Genomic DNA, 6,092 nt, shown 5'->3' with positions numbered 1-6,092 from the left:
TGAAGACACTGGCATAGCAAGACTTTATGAAAAAAAATCCTCAGTAGCATGGGAACTACCACTTAAAAATCAACAACTGGGATCTCATGTTTTTAAGAAGCTTCTTCACTGAAAGATAAACTACCAACAGACATAAGAGACAGGCTATGATGTGGGAAAAATTTTTACCAGCTCTTTCCTCAAACAAAGTTCATCTAGAATATACAAAAAACTCACAAAATCAGGCCCCACAAATATAAAGACCCAATTTAAAAATGGGCATCTGAAATGAACAGACATTTCTCAGACAAAGAAGTGAAAGTAGCAAATAAATATATGAAAATAAAATGTTACACATCACTGGTCATTTCAGAGATGCAGATGACACTGAGATTCCACCTCACCCCGGAAATAATGGCTGCTATGAAGAAATCAACCAATAACAAATGCTGGCAGGAGTGTGAGGATAAGGGAACCCTTCTTCATTGTTGGTGGGAGTGAAGACTGGTGCAAACACTTTGAAATCAATATAGAAATAACTGAAACAACTAGGATTGGAAGTCTCATTTAATCCAGCTATTCCCCTGCTGCATGTCTTCCCGAAAGAATTAAAAGGATCATACCACAGCGATATATGACCACCCATGTTTATAGCAGCAGAATTTGTAATAGTTCAAACTTGGAAACAGCCCAATTTCCCATCAACTAGAGACTGGATAAAGAAGATTTTTTAAATTTATAAAATGGAATACCACTCAGCCATAAAGGACAAGAAACTAGAGACATGTATAGCTAAGTGGATGCACATTGAGGACATACTCTTAAGTGAAATTAATGGGACACACATGTGTAATTATGAAATGGTCTCTCTGGTGTGATAAACTAAAAGTATAAATAAGGGTCAAATTATATAATTAATATTTTGTAATAGGAAAAGTTCTAAAAGCACTGGGAAATGGGAGGGGTAGGGGAAAGGTAAAAAGAGAAGAGAAAAAATAAGGAAAAAAGGAAAGAAATGGTACCAATAAACTCAATGAGAGTGGCAAAAAAAAAGAAATGGAAACAAGGTCTTTGTAAATAGGGAAGGGTGAAGAGGGGAAGGGAGGCTAGGGGAATGGGAAAAATAAGAACCAATATATGTCATATAAAGGTATGAGATCCCAATGATGAATATAACTGTGTTACATAACTAAAATGTACCAACAAAATATTTTTAAAATATTTTGTTGATTGATATTGTTTTGTTTAGAATTTTATGCCTTCTTTGCTCAAATGTGGTAGTTTATACAAGTCCAGGTCTCTGTCTATTTCTTCTACGTTTTCCATCTTATGGGTATATAAATTCTCTAAGTAGGTCATGATGATTCTCTGGATTTCTGCTCGGTCCATTGTAATTTCAACTTTTTCACTCCTAATTGTATGAATTTTGCTCTTGTGTGTGTGTGTGTGTGTGTGTGTGTGTGTGTGTGTGTGTGTGTTACTGGGCATCGAATTCAGGACCTTGCACTTGCAAGGCAGGCACAGTGCCACTAAACTAAATCTCTGGCCCTGGTCTGTTTTCTTATAAGGTCGCCTAAGGGGTTGTCAATTTCGTTCATTCCTTCAAAGAACCTACTCTTTGCTTCATTGATTTTTTTGGTATTGTTCTGTCATTCTCCATTGTATTTATTTTTACTTTGATATCTATAATTTCCTCCCTTTTATGAGCTTTGGGTTTTTCCTGCTGTTCTTTTTCTGGAAGTTTGAGGTTCAAAATCTAGTTGTTTATTTGAACTCACTCTGATTTATTAATATATAAGCCACTGAGTGGTTTGTGTGCTATGAATTTCATTTCTAAGAATGCTTTCACTGTGTTCTATAGATTCCGATATGTTGCATTGACATTGTCACTTAATTGCAGAAACTGTCCACTTTCTTCTTTAATTTCCTTCGTGAACTATTGGTTATTCAGAAGTGTGCGGATCAATTTCCATATGTTTATGAATTTTTTTGTGATTTCTCTTGCTACTGATCTCCAATTTCATCACACTATGATCTCATAATATACATCAGATAACTTCAATTCTTTTACACTTCCTTAAAATTATATGAGCAAGTATGTAGCCTATTTTGTAGAATGATCCATGTGCAGATGAAAAATGTGTATTCTGATTTTGTGTGGTATAACACTCTGTAAACATCTGTTAAGTTCATTTGTTCAAGAGTTTGACTAGTTCTAGTATTTTGTTGTTTATATTTGGTGGAGTTGATCTATGTATTTGTGACAGAGGTGTATTGATATCCCGCGCTACTATTATATTAGTGATTATTTGATTTCTCATGTCCATTAATATTTATGTATTTATTTATTTTTGTGTTGAGGATTGAACTTGGGACCATGGACTTGCCAGACAGCAGGTTACACTACTGAGCTAAATCTCTAGCCTCCATTAGTATTTCTTTTATATAGTTGGGAGCACTCATATTTTGTATACACACACACACACACACACACACACATGATTGTCATCTCTTCCTGTTGGATTTTTCTGTTTCCAAGGATGTAGTGTCCTTTTTTATATCTCTCATTAAGTTAATCAGTGTTAATTTGAAATCCATTTGATCTGCAAAACGGTTAGCTGCTACTCCTGCTTTTTAGGAGGTTCCTGTTGCATAGAGTATTGTTTTCCACCCTGTAACTTTCAGTCTGTTACTTTCTTTTTATTTTATTTATTTATTTATTTTTCCTCATTGAGTTCATTGGTACATTTTAGGTATACAGTACAGTTACATTCATTATTGGGATTTTGTTCCTTTACATGACAGGTCTTGGTTCTCATTTTTCCCCTTGTCCCTGCCATTCCTTCACCTCCTTCTCCCCTCCCCATTTACAAACACTTTATTTCAATTTTTTTATTTTTTCATATTTTTTTCTTTTCCCTTATTAATTTCCCCTACCCTTCCCACTTTCCCTACACGTTTAGCCCTCTTCTTCCTATTTCACATTGTCATTTATCTCATTAGGATCTTATGTACTATTATAGTTTTTCAAACCAGAGAAACTATTTGGTATTTACACTTGTGACTTATTTATTTCACTTAGGAGTATATCCTCAATATGTATCCATTTTCCTATGAATGACTCTAATTTCTCATTCTTTATGGCTGAGTAGTATCCATTTAGAAGAACCACATCTTCTTTATCCAGTTTCCAACTGATTTTTAGTTGTGTTTCTTGTATGCAGTATAGAGTTGGATCTTACTTCTTTTTTATCTTGCTTCTTGACTCATTCTGACCAACTACTTCTTTGATTGGTGAATTGAGACCATTAATATTTATGATTATAACTGATATGTCTTGACATCCTTATCATATACTTTTTCTTTGGAGGGTTCTCCCCTTTTGCATTTAATTCCTTGTCTTGTGTGATGGATTCATTCTCCTGGGCTTCCTTTGATACTCACTGTCTGTTTCTAGGATATTGTTTAAAAATTTTTAGAGTTATGCTTTGGTATTCATGAAGCTCCTCAAATGTTGTTTGTCATGAAAGTATCTTATTTCTCCATCAATTTTGATAGATAGATTTGCAGACTACATTACTTGGAATTAGAGGTTGCTTTCTCTTAGGACTTGAAATACTTCACTCCTGGCTCTTCTTGACTTGAGGGTTTGTGTTGAAAATTCTGCTGTGATTCTGATGGGCTTTTCTTTATATGTGATTTGTTTCTTTTCTCTAACTGCTTGTAGGATTTTGTTCTTCTGTTGGGTTTCTGCAGTTGTGACTATTATACACCTAGGTGTAGAGTTCTTTTGACCAGATAGTTTGAGTCCTATATACCCCACTTATCTGTACGTCAAATTATTTTCCCCTACTTGGGAAGTTTTCTGTCATTACTTCAGTGAACAGTCCTTTTTATGTCATTTACACTCTCTTCTGTTTCTTCATTGACTCTGATCTGTCTTATACTATTCTTCTTTGTGTCATCTAGCAGCTGTTGGATTGATATCTAATGGTCTGTTTCTAATTTTAAGAAATCTTTACGTGGTCACTAATTGCAATCCTTTCTTCTATATCTGTAATTCTGTCCTCACATTGGTTCATTCTGCTGTGTGAATTTTCAATGGAGTTTTTAATCTCATGGATATGTTTGAATCTGTTTTATGGATTCCATTTGTTTCTTACACTGGAATTCCATCATATTACTCAGCTCCGCTATAGTTTTTATCTGTGTCTGTTCTAGAGTTATTAATCATGTCTTTCACTATGGACACAATATCTGTTGTTATCTGATAATTTATTTCTAATGTTATTTTTTCCAGATCCTCCTTCATTGCCACCTCAGAAAGTCAAGGTGATTAATTATCAGCTTGTGTCATCTTGTTGACCCTTAGAGTTTCCCTAGGTGATCTGGAAGTATGGTTTTGAGGCTTGTGTGCCTTCTTCTTTCAACACATGAAGTCTGCTGTGCCCTTCTTGGTGCAACTTTTTGCTGGCCTAGTGGGCTTCAACTCTCAGAAAGCCTCAGAGAGGGCTCATCTCTGATGTTCACCACCGTGCCCCTTCCTATGTTCAAAATTGTGACCTTCTGAGCACCTGAACTGCATTGTTGTCTGGGTGTAGTTCTCACTGGGGCCTGTACAAACTTGGGGTGGTGTCTGGGTATGCCTCTGGCTTGGGTCTGCCACCGTTGGTAGGTGTTGTCTGGGAGAGCCTTTGTCTGGCAGCTGTGCACCTGAGTCACTGGTGTCTGAGCAGGCTTTGGGCTGAGTTTTGTGAGCAGTGAAGGATGGAATATGGGCAGGCCTCTGGATATTGCCTGGGTGCCCGTTCAGCTCTTTTTCCAGGTGGGCCTTAAGCTGGGGCCTTTAGGCCCAAGATGCTGTATGTCTCTTGATGGGGCCCTGCTTAGGACCTCAGCACCCACTCTGCTTTGATCCATGAGGGCTTCTTGCTTGGATCTTCATGCACTTACCAATGGTATCTGAGTGGGCCTCTGGCATTTACTAATGGTATCTGCTTCTTCAGGCTAATTGTATTAAGGAAAACACATTTAAAAGTCCTCAACAAGATACTTGTAAAGAAACTCTTTAAAAAACCATACATCATTACAAAGTTGAATTTATCCCAGGAATGCAGTGATGATTCAACATATTTAAATCAATAAATGTAATGCATCACATAAAGTGAATATAAACATCACATGATTATCTCATTTGATGAAGAAAAAGCTTTTTACATAATTCAAGGGACAGTCATGATAAATGTAGGGAAGAACTTTACTTATGTTGATAAATACTATTTATGACACTGCCACTGCCAACACTATCCTAAATGGGAAAATAAATCATTCCTCCAAAGTTGAATAAGAAGACAAGAGTACCCACTCTCACCACTCATGTTAAGTATGATAGTCAAAGCTTTATCCAGAAAAAGGAATAAAGGAGTTTCAAATTTGGAAGAAGTCAAACTACCCTTATTTGCAGATCACACGATCCTTCATATAGAAAAGAAAAATTAAAAACTCCACAAAAATACTCTTAGAACTATTTTAAATATTGAACATATTGGCAGGATACAAAATTAACACAAAAATATCAATAACATTCATATACAACCAATAAACTAAGAAAGAAATCAGGGAAATAAATGACAAGCACATAGGTTCAAAAATATACTACCTAAGAATTAACCTAACCAAGGACATGAAGACCTCTATAAAGAAAACAGCACTGCTCTTAAAAATAAGAAGGACATTGGAAGATGGAAAGACATTTCTGTTCTTGTATCATCATACCCAATAACATCAATAAATGATATATAGATTTGAAGCAACTCCATTAAAATAGAATCAGCATTTTTTTTCACAGCTCTAGAAAAAGAGAATTTTAAAATTTACATGGAACTGGAAGGAAACTAGTGTAGGCCATGCATTCCTGAACAACAAGAGCAGAGCAGTAGAGAATATGTTTCTGTACTTTATGCTATACTACCAAACCTACAGTAACATAAACTGCTGTCCTGGCACAAAAATATACATGTTGATTACATGTTGACAAAACAGAATAGAATAGCATAGACATTTACAATTTTAAGAAACTTCATCCACATATTTAACAAAGGGACTAAACACTC

Source organism: Fukomys damarensis, unplaced genomic scaffold, assembly GCF_012274545.1.
Source record: "Fukomys damarensis isolate Sample0158 unplaced genomic scaffold, DMR_v1.0_HiC HiC_scaffold_30, whole genome shotgun sequence".
Lineage (NCBI taxonomy): Eukaryota > Metazoa > Chordata > Mammalia > Rodentia > Bathyergidae > Fukomys > Fukomys damarensis.
This window is presented reverse-complemented; position numbering follows the sequence as displayed.